Source organism: Delphinapterus leucas, chromosome 2 (genome assembly GCF_059928025.1).
Source record: "Delphinapterus leucas isolate spDelLeu-1000000601 "Yukka" chromosome 2, BTC_Dleu_Yukka2, whole genome shotgun sequence".
Taxonomy (NCBI): domain Eukaryota; kingdom Metazoa; phylum Chordata; class Mammalia; order Artiodactyla; family Monodontidae; genus Delphinapterus; species Delphinapterus leucas.
In genome coordinates this window covers 177,032,587-177,049,237 of record NC_143130.1, presented here as the reverse complement: position 1 = coordinate 177,049,237, position 16,651 = coordinate 177,032,587, and the positions used below count along the sequence as shown (strand labels likewise).

At 55.5% G+C, this 16,651-nt stretch overlaps 1 long non-coding RNA gene across 1 annotated transcript; it reads right to left on the bottom strand.

The window, feature by feature from the left end:
- Positions 1-12,349: 12,349 nt before the first annotated feature.
- Positions 12,350-15,197, bottom strand: LOC111175924 (uncharacterized). Its single transcript, XR_002644852.2, has 3 exons — positions 14,427-15,197; positions 13,481-13,652; positions 12,350-12,668 (listed from the first exon to the last, which is right to left on the bottom strand). It is a non-coding gene; the product is annotated as an uncharacterized LOC111175924 (long non-coding RNA).
- Between the last annotated feature and the right edge of the window lie 1,454 nt (positions 15,198-16,651).

Here is a 16,651-nt window from a genome sequence, read left to right as displayed (position 1 = left end):
CACGCTGGACCCCTGACTGTCTGCGACTGTCTGCGGGGACCCAGCAGAGCCCCAGGTGCTGGGGAGCTCCTGCTGTCTTCTCCTGCTGGAAGGTTTTCCCACTTACTGCCCATCCCCTACGACCCCTCAGTGGCCATCTTGGGCTCCTGTCCATCCCCCTGGCTTGTCCACGGCAGCCCCACTCTGCCTTGTCCAGGCCCTACCCTATACTGGGCTGGACTGTCACAAGTCAGCCTGAGCCCCAGACAGGGGCTTCCTGGGGCAGTGACAGCCCCAGTGACTCTTTCGGAGCTTCTCTGGGCCCAGCATAGGATACGGTACGTGTTTGTTGAATAGATAAGTGACCTAGAAAGGGGGTAGCTTGCCCTTTCACACCCAGAACAGAAATATTAACCCCCTTCAAGGGCCATTCTGCCCCAGATGCCACCAGCGCTGTCCTCCGGCACACCTCCCCTCCCACTGCCCCCACCAAGTATCCACCTTGAAGGCAGCCTCACTCCGGACAAAGTGGAACCCCAAAGTCAACAAGGGGCTCATCAGACCCTTGGCTCCTGGCACCTCCCCAGCCCACAGCTCCTCCCCAGGGCCAAGCTGCCCCAGCTTCCCTGCCCTGGGCTGGCCCAGGGCCATCTGAGCTGGACCTACCTGCGCTCCTGAGAGTGTGGCCTTCTCCGGCAATGGGCTCCGCGTCCCCCAGCCTCCCCGCGGTCGCCTTCCCCAACCTCTGGAGGTGAGGTGCTCTTCCTTGCCTCCCGGTAAGGAGCCCCTGTGTCCCCTCGGCCGGTATCACTACTTCACGGGACATTGCCCGAACTCTTCAGAGTGGTGTCCACTTTTCCATGAAATACATTATCCCTCTTCCCTGGGGTCCTCTCTCCTCACCTCTGTGGCCACGAGGGCTGCCTTTGTCATAAAATAATTTAGGACGCTTTCATCTTTCCCACATCCCATTTGCCTTTCTCCTCGACGCAGGTTGTTCAAGTCTATTCCCTCCGACTGACTTTCATGTCGTAAAACTCCATTAAGCTTTTATCTGCCTGGGGGAGCCGTGCCTTCAGGAACCTGGGAAGGGAGGGAGTTTCTTGACAGTGAACAGAGTAAATATATAAATGGGCACACAACTCAGAGGCTGTCTCGTCCCCCCACAAATCCGCCCACCCCGCCTCTGAGATAGAGCATCTCTGCCTCACTCTGCTCCCTGTGCTGGGAAGGCACTGTGGAGGCAAGCAGGGCAAAACCATTTATTTCGAAAGCCTTATCTGAATATTTGGTTCATTCCAGAGGTAAAGAAGCTCATTCACAGAAAACTGGGTGCCTTACAGGGAGCTGCTCTGGCAGGAAGAGCTCTGGAGAAGGAGTCTGAGATGTGGGTTTGAGTCACTGCCAGGGCTACTTTGTCCCGGCAGGAGGACCTGGCGGTGTTGACATCTGTGACATTTGTCTGACTTTTTTGGGATTTCTCTTCTCCTTCTGAATATTCACCCTTGACCTGACTGTGAGGGACCCCCAAATTGTATAAGTTGAGATGCCACCAAGACTGGACCCGCCTAGATCTGAGCTGTGATGTGTCCCCGCTGTGTGGCCTTGGGTCACATGCCTCAGTTTCTCACCTGTCCCTCCTCCAGAGCATCCTGAGGTCTGAGTTACATCACAAAAACCATACTTCGTGTTCCAATGAACTGTTACTGTTTCTAAATGAGTTCAGCACCATGGATTTGAATTCCCGCAAGAACACGCTGAGGTTGGCGGTCTCCCATTTCACCAGCCAACCATCAGGGGCATCGACAGCTTAACTGGGATGAGAGCTCAGTCTGCAGCTGGAGCCCCGAGGCTCAGGACAACCAGCCCCCTGCTGTTTCAAAGTAGCCAGTGGACCTACATTTCTGTTCCCACGAGGCAGCTGCTCTCCTCCAAGACTCCAGTTGGGGAAGGAAAAAGGCCCCGTCTTCTTTCACTGCCCCGAAACTGAGGGGAATTCATCCCTGAGCTGGCTGCTCACAGATACACTCACCTTTCATCCTCCCAGCAGCCCTTACAAAAGCCCCATTTCATAGATGAGGAAACTGAGGCTCTGAGAGGTGAAGTAACTTTCCCAACATCACACAGCAGATAAGGTCTGGTCTGTCTAGCAGCAAAGCTCTTTCTCAATGACACGGCACGTGCCGCCATCTGTATGGCCTGTGGTCACCCTCCCCCCGCCCTTTGGCCTGCTCTGTCTCCCACTAAAGGCTGTATTGCTGCTGGACGCATAAGGCTGGGGTGGGTGACCTAGATTCTGCTTCTGTCCTTCCTTACTCTGCCCCCTGCCACCAGATGGGTGGAGGACCTTCTGGTAGATAGGGGTTCTGCACCTGTGAGGCAGGAAACTCTCTGGGCAGGGTGAGGGGCCACCCTCTGGACTCCCAGAGGGCATGACCCGCTGGCACAGGGTTCCACCATGGCTCTCTGCCTCATCCGCACCCTCAGTTGTGGTCCTTGCCCAAGGCCAGGCTCCACACGGGTTCTTCTGAGGCTGCATCCCATCCCCCACCATCCCGACCCATGCCCAGCAACCCGGCACCCAGGTGAGCAGCGGGACGATGGGAAGTTTCCAGAAGCGCTGGGTGGGGGCAGATACACCTGTTCCCCAAAAGGTCACCATCCAGTGGATTCAATATTTTTCAGCCAGGGAGGCATCCTATGTGTATTTCGTAAAAATAAAAGGAAGAACGTCCGAAGGCTTGTTTCCTGCCTGGAGCCACTGGCAGCTCACGGCTCATTTCTCCCGTCTCCTCCGGCTATAATTAAGCTCGCAATACGGAGCATTTCTGCCTGCTCAGCTCCAGTCTCAGAACAATATTTCAGCCCACAGTTAAATGAGGTGGATAAATAAAGACGCCCCGGACTCCTGCAAGGATGACAGTCCCCCCTGCCCCCGTCGCTGTGCTCTGAGGACCCCAGGAGCACCCTGTTGCCTTGGACAATGTGACAGTGGCCTCGAGATGGACAGAGGCTGCAGGGCCTCCTCAGTGGGGAGGCCGTTGAAGTGCCCGACCTCTCTCAGGGCCTCAGTTTTTCCATCTGTAATATGGGGGAGCAGACATGTCCCTCTGGGCTCAGCCCTGCCAGCTTGAGCCTCCACATCCTGACTCAGAGTCAGACTTGCAGAGGCACACCTGGGAATCTGCATTCCCCCGGGCCCCCAGGTACCCTCTCCATGGGACCATTTGTAGGGGGCCGGCTGCCTAGAGACCTGGGGAGGAGGGCCAGTTTCAGGATGATCCTAGGGTCCCTCTCTCCGCCTGACCTGACCCCAAGCCCCGTGGTGGAAAGCCAGCCCCAGACCAGCAAGTGCTGCAGTGCCCTCGGGCCACAAGGGGGCAGAGGCACCCAGGCACAGCACCTGCGAGCTAGGTCAGGCACCACCGGGACGCATCTGTCCGTCCTGGTCTGCAGAGGGGACCAGGCGCTGGGCAGGGGCCGACCTCTCCCCTGCAGCCTGGATGGCCCTCGGGCCTCTGCCCCAGCCTCTTCTGGAAAGCTCTTTAAAACTCAGCCAGATCCCCTGAGTCCGAGCCCTGGCTGAGGGCCCAGGGATGGGAATTTCACACCAGGCCCCGCTCCCACTTCTGATGCGCACCAAGTTTAATTACCACCGATTCTGATCCAATGCTCAGTCACCCCATTTCACAAGTGGGGAAACTGAGGCCCAGAGAGGCAAGGGTTTGAGCGAAGACCCTCCCCAGCCAAGCAGCGCTCCCAGCATTGGGCGACTTTGCTTCTTGTCGTGGTGTGAAACACTGCTGAGAATTTAATTCCCTTTCGCAAAAAGACAGGTTGTGCTTTGTGCAGAAATCGTTATTCAAAAATTACAGACTCTGCTTGTTTCTATGGAAACATTTTTCACCTTATGCAAATGAGGCAAGAGGCATGAAAACAATGCCTTCCCTCTCTGCCCCCCTTCTTTCTTTTTGGAACCTTGAAAAGCAGTGGCTGAAAGTTTAGTCCTGGGCAGAGCAGGTGCGAGGCGGCCCCTGGCTCTTCCGGAGCCCTGGCTCCGGGATGCTCGGCCTCAGCGCCCCCAGGTTGGCAGAGCTCAGAGCCTTCCGGCCAGTTAACTTCCACTCTGATCATTAGCGAGCAGAGGCTGGCAAAGTTCTCTTCAAAGTGTTCCCCAGCCCTTTGAAGGGGAGCCCGCTGCCCACAGAGAACCCCACAGGAAGTCCACCCAAAACATAGCCTGGGGGTGGCACCCCACTTCTGGTCATCTTCCACCCTCACCTGCTTCGAGCACCTGTTGTTTGCTGGGCCCAGACTGGCATCCCTTTGAGGGGCTTTTCCTCTGTACCCCTCCTGCACCCAGCTCTGCTGCCAGGAGGAGAATGGTTGGGGATCCCCGAGGCCAGGGGTGGGGATGGCAGGTATATCTTTCCTCCTGTGTCCATTCAAGCCCCAGCGCCAGTACCTCCCGACTGTGTGGCCTTGGGCCAGTGTCTTTGCCTCTCTGAGCCTCACTTCCTCCCCCGCTTAGAATGGGGGTGATTGCACCCACTTGCAGGGTTGTGGTGAGGGTGAAATGAAAGCACACAGTGGGGTCTTAATCCATAGGAACCCCAAGTTGCTCCTTGGGAAGGGGGAGCCAGGATGAGCACAGACCTCTGGGGGCGGGGTGTACTGCGTGGGGCGTGCGCACCCCAGGAAGAATCCCCACCCCCTCCCCCGCCGCTATCCAGAGCCGCTCCTGACAGAGGCGGCCACCAGGAGACAGTGTCCCACAGAGCAGGGGCACCAAGTTTGGAGTCCAGAGATCTGGGTTCAAGTTCCAACTCAGAGGTGTCCTCCCCGTGTGATCTGGAGATCACTGAGCCTCAGTTTCCCCATCCTCTCCCCAGCCACCCCAAGGGCTGTGTGGGGACCAGATGACGGAAGTATGTGAGAGGTAGGCGGGTGAGGGTCAGTGAAGGTGGCGGTTCCGAGGCCAGACATGACTGTCCATCCTGAGTGTCAGCCACTACTTCATGGCCATGACCCAACAGGGGCTCTGGGGCCCCTGAGGACACTCTGCTCTTCTTCCTCTGCTGGCTTCTCCCCAACCCCCTCTCCTAACAAGGCAAGCCTGGCGCCGCTCTGGAAGGTGCTAAACACTGTTCTGTGTGGTCCATGTATATCACTTATGTAAGTAAGCAGGTATGTAAGCCCAGTGTGTGGGTACTGTTATTGTCCCACTTTACAGGTGAGAAAACTGAGGCACAGACAGGCTGAGCAACTTGCTCAAGGTCACACAGCTAGGGAGTGGGAGATGGGATTAGAAACAGCAAATCCAACCGCAGAGGCCGAACAATTGACTACCATGCTATCCTGATTCCGTCTGCATTTGGGAGTTGCATCAGTTTCCTGGTGCTGTCATAACAAAATACCACCGAGTGGCTCCAGCAACAGAAATGTATTGTCTCAGTTCTGGCGGCCGGAAGTCCAAGATCAAGGTGTCGGCAGGGTTCGTTCCTTCTGAGGCCGAGGGAGGACTGTCCTGGGCCTGTCCCCTCGACTTGTAGACGGCCATCTTTGTGTTCACATGGCCATCTCCCTCTACATGTGTCTCTGTGTCCAAATTTCCACTTTTAAGGACACCAGTCATATTAGATTAGGGGTCACCCTGATGCCTTCTCTTTAACGTAGTACCTCTGTAAAGACTCTGCCTCCAAATAAGATCACAGTCAGAGGCACCGGGGGTTAGGACGCCAACATATGAATTTGTGCAGGAACACACTTCAACCCAAACAGGAGTTAAGAGACCGTCTGAGGTACGGGACCCAGGGGTTCGAGGATGGACAAGGATGGTGAATGGGGACTTTCCTCTCAGAGTAAGACCTTAACCCCCAAAGTGCAGGCAATTAGCCTGAGGGCCCCCATTTTCTAAAGAAGTCCCCCCGAAACAGCCCAGTGGGACTAGGACGGGGGGGGTCGGGTCGGGGAGACAGAGCCGCTCTCCCCACCCTTCGACCAGGCCTGCAAAGTCCGCGGGCAGAGAGCACAGCCGCTTCCTGTCTGTATCCCACTGAATTCAGTGGTCTGATACACCAGCTATTGGAACATTATTTAGAGGAATAGAAGAAAACCAACAGGAAAAACGAAAAATCATAATCTAGTGAACAAAACTCAGGAATTGGGGCAAAGGGAGAAATGAGCGATGTCTCAGTTTTCCGAGGGGCCCTTGCTGGATTCTCTGTGTGCCGGTTATCACCTTACTGCCTTTCAGCTCCAAAGCCACCTTGATGTCTCTCCTAGTGAAGGACGAGGAGCCCCTGAGACTTTCCGGGCTTCTGGCACAGTACTGAGCTCTGTCCCAGAAGGCTCTGGAGTCCATGCAGGAGGAAGAGAGCTCATTCCTGGTCTGGTCGGTGGCGGAGCAGGTCCTGCAGCGCACCCGGCTTCCCCGCATCGGCCCCTACCCGGCGGTTTGGTCATGGACCACTTCTCCATGGACAGCTTTCCCCACACCCTAGAGGGCAGATTTCCAGCAAGTTCCCTGCGGTGGACTTCCAGCTTCTGCCAGCCTGGCACCACAGTGACCCCTTCGCCATTCAGTAAAACATAACCACTCCTCCCACAATAATATCTAGAGCTCAGTCCAGGGGTGGGCGGCATCTTCTTTGGGTGCTGTCTCAGCCCTAAGAGCAGGGGCTGCTCCTTATATCTGCTATTCTTCAGAGTTCTCTTTACTTCTAACCAGTCAGTCTCTCATTATTACAATCCTGTTATAGGTAATAATCCCGGAGGACAGACTTTCCTTGTTCAAATTAATGTGTAGGGACTTCCCTGGTGGTCCAGTCGTTAAGAACCTGCCTTCCAATGCAGGCGACACGGGTTCAATCCCTGGTCTAGGAACTAAGATCCCACTTGCAAGGGGCAACTAAGCCCGAGTGCCGCAACTACTGAGCCCGCCTGCTCTGGAGCCCACGCGCCACAGCTAGAGAGAAGCCCAGGCACCGCAATGAAAGATCCCGCGTGCCGCAACTAAGACCTGGCGCAGACAAATAAAATTAATTAATTAATTTAAAATACAATAACAAATTAATGTGTAGTTTCTGTCTCCTGGACCCTGACTGATACAAAACTGGTAGCAGGAGTGGTCCCAGGTGGTAGATGAGATGTGGGGATGGGATTGGTTATGCCTCTGGGCTTGCACACAGCGCTGAGCTTCCTACTGCAGGAAGCGGGGTGTCAGTAACCCATATATGGAGCAGCATCACCGTTAACCAAACCATCACCTGTTGTTGATGTCAATGAAAGGGTTCAGGCCTGAGGAGCCCAAGTAGATGTTGAACTTGACGCTTACAGCAGTCACAGTGACTATGAGGGTTCAGGTGAGCTCCGGATTCTCTCGAGGGCACTTGAGAACTTTCAAAGAGAAAAGGACAGGCTGAGCCCCGTTAGCTCTCAGCTCAAGTCGCAGTCTGGGAACCAGCCAGCTTCCATGACAGCTCTAAAGAAGCTCAGATTTCTTTTAGCTGCAAGCCTGATATTACTGGAAATCAAATACAAAGTTTAATTGTGCAGGTTTGCTGAAATACAACAATTGAATTCATAGTCTCAAAAAATGTCTCATGACACAGATAGGGCATTGATTAGCAGAGGATAGGATCCTGAACCTTGGAATGGGGACATCGGATTGGATCCAAATGAAACTTTTGGCCCCCAAATCACGCTGAGCCACCCCTGCCAGGGGAAGTAGCTTTCCTTTTTGTGTCTGAAGAGACTAGCCTCCCTCTGCCTGGAAATTCTGTGAAAGCTCACCTGGGGCCCTGAAAAGGGATGCTTCCCCCTCTCCAGACCCATCACAGCCCTGCCCTGTTGCCACTAGATACGTGACTTGGTCCATTTTCAATATACTCCAGGAGCACGGGTATACACTTTGACCATCAAAAGCTTAACCAGCAGAAGAATTGTGAGGCTTTGCTAGTATATACTGGCAGAAACCTGGGAAACCAGTGTGGGAATGGATTCTAAGGGGATTGGACCAAAAAGGGAGGAATATAACATTAGATCAGGCCACATAAGATGGGCATAGCTGCACTTACTAGAGACTCTGAATTTAATGTGTTAGCTTATGTAACTATGTATTAATTATATAACCAATTACCACAAACTTAGAGACTCAAAACAATACATTTTTATTATCTCACCGTCTCCATGGGTCAGAAATCTGGACATGGCTTAGCTGGGTCCTCTGCTTCAAGGCTTCTCCCAGAGCTATAACCCAGGTGTCGGGCAGGACTGCAGTGTCTTGCCCTTTCATCCGAAAGCTTGACTTGGGAAGGATCCGCTTCCAAGCTCACATGGTTGGTGACAGAATTCCGTCCCCTGCAGGCCTCAGTGACCAGCTGGCTGCTGTCCTCATGAACCGCTTCAACGTGGTCACTTTCCCCAAGCCTGCAAGCTGAGAAGGCATAGACCGAAGACCCAGTCCTGTGTAAGCTAGTCACGGAAGTGACAGCCTACTGTCATAGTCTATTGGTTTGAAGTTTGATACAGGCTCCCCCATCCTTAAGGGGAGGGAATCACACAGAAGCATGAATACCAAGAGGCGGGGGTCCCTGGGAGCCGTCTTAGAGTCTGCCCGCCACCGGCCCGAAGTGGCTCTGACAGCTTATTTGGTTGGTTGACCAGAAGAACTTGGCCTCAAGGGTGGCCCACAGCTCATGCAGTTGAGATGCCAGGGCTTCCTCAGGATGACGTGGAGGAGAGAATGCAGGCTCAGGTGAGGAGGATGGTTGGATTGGATCTAGAATGTGAAACCTGCTGATTGAGAAGATTAAAGGGGTATAGCTGATCCTGTGCCTGGCCCTGGGAAGGTAGTCAGAGATGTTTAAGCAAAGCAGCCACAACAAAACCCAGGAAGTTCTCCTAAATCCATTTAACAGAACAAGACCAAGGCTCAGAGAAGTGAAGCAACGTGCTCAGGGTCACACACCACACGGGTGGTTCAGACTCCAGGTTGAGTGCCATACTTCCCCACCTCTCTGCACCTCCTGTTGGGGGGTAGAGGGACCGAGGCAGAGCACATAGCACCCCTGCTAGTGCAGATGAGGCCCCAGATCCCCCAGCAAGGGGGAGCACGTGCCTCTCACGCTCACGTTGGTGTGACTGGGCTGGACTGCCAGGGAGGGGGCAGCCAAGCTCTTGCTGGCCAAGAGGGATGCAGAACTAGAAAAATCATTACAGGTAGATGAATTATTCAGAGCATCGTCGACCTCCTCAGGCCCCGGACAGCCGGAAGCTCACTGAATAACCCAGCGCATCTTATTACCCACGTGTAATGGCCTCTTTCTCTGTCTCAGAAGAAAGCGATTCAACACCATCAAATATTAATGCGGGGCAGCTGATACGGTGGCCGCTCACACACTGGCTCTCCAGTGCTGCCCTAGAGGTCAGGGATGTCGCCAGCCTGGGATCCAGAGACTCGACTGGGACGGCCCAGGTAGCCGTGCCCTCCCTCCAGAGCCTGAGAAGAGAGTCCTCACACACGGCGGCAGCCTCCACCCCGTCCATGATCTCAGGTGCACCAGAAATGCCGTGCTTTGCTTTCCTAAAACAGAGATTCATGTTAATTTTGCACATCATTCCCAATCTCTCCCGGGGGGCTGTCTCTGCCCCAGAGCCCTCCTGGGACTAAGGATTCGGAGGTGCCTTGGGGTCTGTATTAGTGTCCCGTGGCCGCTGTAACAGATTGCCCCAAACGGGGAGGCTTAAAACAACAGACATTTATTCTCTCAAAGTTCTGGAGGCGAGAAGTCTGAGATCGAGGTGTCGGCAGGGTTGCACGCCCTCTGAGGCTCCGGGAAAACACCCTCTTCAGCTTCCGGTGGCAGCCGCAGCCCTCGGCTTTGCACACACAGCGTTCCCATCTCTTCCTCCATCTTCTGCCATGGGTCTCTCCTCATCTCATAGGACCCCAGACGTGGGATTCGGGGCCCATTCTCCTCCAGGATGACCTCATCTTAACTGCAGCAACCCTATTTCCAAATGAGGGCACCTTCTGAGGTTCCAGATGGACATAACTTGGAGGACACTATTCAACCCATTATAGGGTCCATGCTGGCACTCATGGCCACGGCTCACCTGGATCCTGACTTTTGGTCCATTCAAGTCACACAGGTGTCCTGACCCCAGAGTTTCTCCAGGTTTCTCCTTCCTCTCTGGTCCACATCCCCACTTCTCCCGCTGTTTCTGCAGCCCCCCTGGGAGTGGGGAAGCTCAGAGGGGTTGTCCAAGGCCCTCTGTCCAGGTGCCCCTCACCTCACCCCCATTGCTCAGAGGGACAGGGTCCCATCAGTCCCCCAGGCTCTGGCAGGGAGTGGGGCCCTGAGTTCTCAAGTCAGGGTGCAGCCAATGCAGTCGACGCCCTTCCCATGTCCCTTCGACCGTCACTGTCCCCAGCATGCTGACCCAGCAGATTCCAACTCCACACTCCTGGGCCCTTCACCTGCAGCTCCTCCAGCCATCAGAGCCCACTCAGCTGCAGCGTGGGGCAGCCCAAGGGCCAGGATCACGCTCCTCCCACCAGATCAGCCCTCAGCCAGTGGCCCTAGCACCCTCACTGCTGGATGGGTCAGCTCTGCTGCACGTTCCACGCTGTACCCTGAAGACCACTGCGGGCATGGGCTCCACTTCCTGGAGTGGCTTTGCAGCTCCCTTGCCTTCCCATCACAGTGCCTCGCTCATCACCTCCCAAATAAGCTCCCATTCATCCTCTCAGGTCTGCTGCTGGGGAAACCTGCACCGAGACACGGGGTCTAACATCTTACCAGCTGGGCCCAGGTCTCATCTCGGGAGACCCTCCACATCCAAGCTTTTCTCTTCCTGCTCTGACCACATCTCCTGCCTCGCCAGGACGTGGCTTCATTCATTTAGAAAATCAGAGTCTGAGATGAAGCTCACCAGCAGCCCCCAACCACGCCGCTCCACGCCCTACCCCCGCTTCCTCCTCCCCTCGGCCACCCGCCCTGCGTCCTCCCAGGGCGATGCCAGCGTCATGCCGCACCGGCTCCAGTTCAGTCTGGCCCCCGGTCTCCCCCACTCTCTTCCCTCTATGCTTTAGCTCAGGAGCACCCGCACTCTGCAGGCTCCCCTGGGGATCCCTCTGCCTCGCTCGAGGCCAGCCCCGGCCCCCCTCCTGCAGGAAGTGTCCCCACACCCTCCAGCCAGATGCAGCTCCCCTTCTACCTCCCAAGCTCTTTGCAGACATAGCCGATGGCCTCCACCCGTGCATCTCATCCACCGGCTGGAGACCTGGGACTGAGCCACATCTGTGTCCCCAGCACCCTCACAAGACCAAGTCTGTAGTCGGCATCTGTGGGTATTTGACATCGAGGATGGCCACCTCCCTATTCTTAGTGAAAGAAGGTATGGGCACACGGTCTGACCACAGTGAAATTCTCCCACAAATGATTGCAAGCGGCTCTCATGCTTTTTCAAGGTCCCGTGCGGCAGGGGACATCCCAGGCCCTCCTCCCACTCAGACCTACAGCAGCACGCACCTCCGAGCCTTCGCACATGCTGATTCCTGGGCCTGGAACCATGCCTGTCGTCCGGCTCCCACCAGACCCTTGGCCGGGGATGGAGATGCTCCACTGGGCTCCCCCAGCCCCAAGGCCTTGCCCCATCCCTATCCTTGGGCCTCTGGATTGGAGCAGTCTGCTTATTTGCCTGTCCCCTCAGGGATCAGCTCCTTGGGGTGTGGGCTTCAGGAGTGAGCTCAGTTATCAGGGTCAGCGTCATCTCCCAGCCCCTGGGCCCTCCTCACATTGTCCCCACGTCCCCCCACCTACAACTTGCCCGTCTACCCGCAGTCCTCGCACCCCAGGCCTCCATCTTGCCCTAAGCCCGGGAGCATGGCCCGCTTCTGCCTCTATGCTTCCTGCCTTCTAAACAATAGTTTCTGCCACACCGTCACCCCTTCCCCAGTACCCCTGGACCCCACCCCAGGCCTGGCCTGGGCAGGGTGACCCAGTGACCAGGACACAGCGTGAGTCTGGAGCCGCTCTGAGACCAGTGTGAGACAGTCAGAGAATGTCTCCAGGGGGGTGACCCATGAAGGCTGGACTGAGCCAGGCACGAGGGGAGTGTCCGGGGGACCCGGGAGTGATGGCTGGAGACAGGATGACTGCCAATGGTCGGCTGTGGCTGGAGCATTAGGGCCAAGGAGGGAGGCTGCGGAGGGCGGGTCTGCCCTCACCTGGCGGTGATGGGAGACGCTGCAGTCTGGGCCACGTGGAGGCTTTCGGGGACTTGAGGTGCTTTTGCCTTTGTGGGCCCCTTCCAATATTAAAAAAACATTTTTTTAAATAAACTTATTTATTTATTTTGGCTGCGTTGGGTCTTCATTGCTGCGCACGCACGGGCTTTATCTAGTTGGAGCGAGCAGGGCTACTCTTCGTTGCGGTGCGCGGGCTTCTCACTGCGGTGGCTTCTCTTGTTGCGGAGCACGGGCTCTAGGCGTGCGGGCTCTGGTAGTTGTGGCACGTGGGCCCAGTAGCTGTGGCTCACGGGCTCTAGGCGCACGGGCTCAGGAGTTGTGGAGCATGCGCTTAGTTGCTCCGCGGCATGTGAGATCTTCCAGGACCAGGGCTCGAACCCGTGTCCCCTACATTGGTAGGCTGATTCCCAACCACTGCGCCACCAGGGAAGCCCTAAAAAAGTTTTTAATTACATTTTACAACTGCACTGGTATAAAGACAAATATAATCCAGGCTGGATTCATATTATTTTATCTTTTTCCTCTTGATTCTACGAGAAATGAAAATGAACACATTTTTGCAGACCCCTAGAGGACTGAGTCCCAGGCCCTGTTCCTGCTGCATTTAATGTGGCCGTCGGCCTGGACTGCTGGGCCCAGCCAGACCGACCCACACTGCCTGGAGGCTGAGACGCAGGGGGCACTGGAGGCGGGGGGCAGGGGCAGGAGAGCCAAGTTCCTGCAAGTGGCAGTGGCCTTGAGGGGGGCTAAGCCGGACCTGAGGATGGAGACTTGGAGGGAGGCAGGCGTTCAGCACCCCCATGGCTCATGGGGCTTTCGAGGCAACCGCCCTGTCTCCCACCATCCTGGACGGGGAGGGACAGGGCGCTGGCCGTGAAGCTCAGTTGCCCAAACTTCCAGCCGTGGGACCCTGCGCAGGTCACGTAATGCCTCGTGCCTCCATTTCCTCATCTGTAGAATGGGGACATCCAGGCGGTCTGGGAAACACTTGGTGCTCGGTGAGTCCTTGACAAGTGTCACCAACTTCCATTATTATCTCTGTTATTAATAATTACCTCCAGGGGTCCTCCCACAGCAACCTGGGAGGATGACCACATCGCTATCCCCTCTTTACAGGTGAGGAAACTGACCGGCAGAGGGAAGGGAGCTGCCTGGGGTTCCTGCAGCAGCTCCAATGAATGACAGAAATGTCAGTCCCCACCAACCAGACTAGAAGGAGAGGTACAGGGCAGCCCACACACCTACCAGGCAGTGGCAGGGCCGGCACGTCCACCAAATCACGAACTCCAGAACCCAAGCTCTTCACACCTGGCCTGCCAGGGCTGGACAGGACCCCAAGCCTCCCACTGCATCCCGACGCGGGAAGCTTCCGCAGCAGGATCGTGGCTTGTTTTCTCTTTAAGTTGTGACTCACCTTCTGGAGAAACCATATTGCAAGAACAGTACATTATCTGGGGCCCACACTGGAAGAGCGTATTTATCAGGACAGCCCAGGATTGACGGAGCACCATGCCTGAGGGATTGGCGTCTCCATAATTCCCACTTCCCCGCAGCCGGGACCCTAAGAGCAGAGAGCAGGGAGTCTCTTGGAGCTGCTGAAGCCGCCACCTGCCCCTGGAGCAAGCGATGGGGCATGAAAGCAGAGCCCGGCCACCCGCAGACCGGCATCCCCTTCACCCCAGATCATCAGTGTAGTGAACAGGACCCCACAGGGTGGGGAACGGTCTTCCACCTTGGGGTCTCCATCGGGTGATTTTAGCTACAGTCTGTCACGAGCCATTATCCATTTTACCTATTTGTTCAACATTCATTCCTTTATTTAACAAAGTTCACTGAGTGCCTGCATGGGGCAAGCATCCCCCCAGATGCCGACAACACAGACGTGGACGAGACAGACCAGGTCTAGCGGGCGAGACAGAACCGAACAAATCATCGCACGATTCGCTAGTTAATGACACTGCCGCGAGCACGAGGAGCAGGGGAAGCCCACCCAGGGCGCTCGCCGGTGATGCGGAGAGCTTAGCGTCTGTGCACCGGTGCCAAGCCAAACCTCAGAGACAGGGTTTTGGGTGAAGTAGAAAAGAATAGCTTTATTGCTTTGCCAGGCAAAGGAGGAACACAGTGGGCTCCTGCCCTCGAAAACTATGTGTCCCAGCCCGGGAGGATTTGTTAAGGAGTTTTATAACAATACCTCCCAAGGGCGGGGCTGCTGACAAGATGAGGGGCCTCGGGGTCTCAGGCGTGGGCCTCCTTGATGAGCTTCTCGAGGCCTTGCTGAGCTTCTCGGGTCCCTGTGATCTCGCCTCCGCCTCCGGTGGTTTCTTGGCCGCTCCTCCCTTGATTAGCAGCTGTTCGAACCTTCCCTTTGGCACTCAGGGGAGGTCATGGAGGCTGGAGTCTTGCCTACAAGAAACGGGGGGCCAAAAGGCTTCCATGCCCAGCAGCCCCATGGGGTCCTCCTCGGTTTCACCTGGGAGGCCCCAGAAGGCTTCATGGGGGCGGAAACCCCTAGAAAGAGGGCGACCAAGGAGAGGAGGAGATGCTGGGTGAGGGAGTAGCATAAGACGGGAAGGAGCCTTTCCGTTTTCACTCCAGTATCAGTGAGGCCCTGACAGTGCCCTTCCTGGGCGTGTTTGCTCTAGGATTCTGCCCCTGGGCCCTGCCCAAGGCCCCGGGACACACAGAGGCTTTGCCATAAGGGAAAGGCAAGCATTTCTGGGCCATCTCCTGATGCACTGCCTTCTCCCTTCCTCTCTTACCTGTCCCTCCTGCCACACAGCTTGGCCATGAGGATTCTTGCTTTAGGAGGGAAGTGGGGACCACTGAGAACAGGGCGTCCCTGGGACTGGCAGATGGAGCCTCTGACACACAGAACTTCCCACCTAACTGGAAGTGGAAGCTGGAAGCCAGTGGGGTGGGGGGAGCAGTGAGGGTCTCCTAAACCCCCCAGGGAATTCCAGGAACGTGGCCAGAGCCCTGGAAGATGCCCAAGGAGCCACTGGGTGAGTCTACAAACGGCAGAGGGAAATGTCTCAGGTAACCCTGCATATCACCCCTCCCCCAGACCCTGCAGTATCCCCTTGCCACTCTGCCCACCCATCCTCCACCCCGAAGCCAGGGGAGCTGTTCCAAACCCAATCCCAGACTTCCAGTTTCTGGCCTAGCACAGAGGAAGCTGGGAAGCTGCCCCTCAGTCCTAACAACAAGTAAAAAAACTGAACAAGCTGAAAAATCAACAACTCTTTTTAGATTTGTGAAAGAAGCAAGGCCACAGGGCAAACTGCATCAGAGGCACCGACAGGTGAGCGCAGAGAACCACAGCTCCAGGAGCAGAAAGCTGCCCAGGAACCAGGGCTAGGGAAGGGGACCTGAACGGAAACTGACGAGCTGCTGGGGGCTCAGTGTAGATAAGGTTGAGAGTTGAAGCTCCAGAGGGGCCAGTGCGAGAGGGGCCCTCACCTGTTTGTGAACTTTACCTCCAGGTCCCCAATCTGCTCTCACAAGTGAATATTGGAGGGAAAATCCCCGTGTGCTTCCAGCAGGGGAGGAGAAAAGGAGCCACTGTGAAATACACCAAAATATCCTGTTCTTAACAAGGCCAGCCCTCCTAATCTATCAGATTTAATCTATTAGTTTAACCTAATCAGAGCCTAATCTCCTGGGGTCTTATCAGAGCCTAACAGAGGTGAGAAAGGGGAAACACCCAACTCCAAGCCACTCTAGCCATCCCTCCCCACTTATGGGGGTGGGAAGGGATGAGAAACATTCATGAAGTTCACAGTTCTGTAAGCACAGGTTCACTACAGGACTGAGACCTAGAACTCTTCCCCTCCCCCCACCTCACCACTGCATTACTAAAAGCCTATTTATTTCCAGAAGCTTCTTTCACCCAGTACATCATGTCCGGCTTTCAAGAAAAAGTTACAAGGCATACTAAAAGGCAAAAAACATAGTTTGAAGAGACAGAGCAAGCATCAGAACCAGATTTTTTTTTTTTTTTGCGATACGCGGGCCTCTCACTGTCGTGGCCTCTCCCGTTGCTGAGCACAGGCTCCAGACGCACAGGCTCAGCGGCCATGGCTCACGGGCCCAGCCGTTCCACGGCATGTGGGATCTTCCTGGACCGGGGCACAAACCCGTGTCCCCTGCATCGGCAGGCGGACTCTCAACCACTGCGCCACCAGGGAAGCCCCAGAACCAGATTTTGATATGGCAGGGAGGTTAGAAATATCAGACCAGGAATTTAAGACAGCCATGATTAATATGCTAGAGCTCTAATGGGTAAAGTCAACTGCATGTAAGAACAGATGTGACGTGTAAGCAGAGAGATGGAAATCCTGAGAAAGAACCCAAAAGAAATGCTACAGATCAAACACACTGGAAAGGAAATGCAGAATGTCTTTGAGGGACTTATTA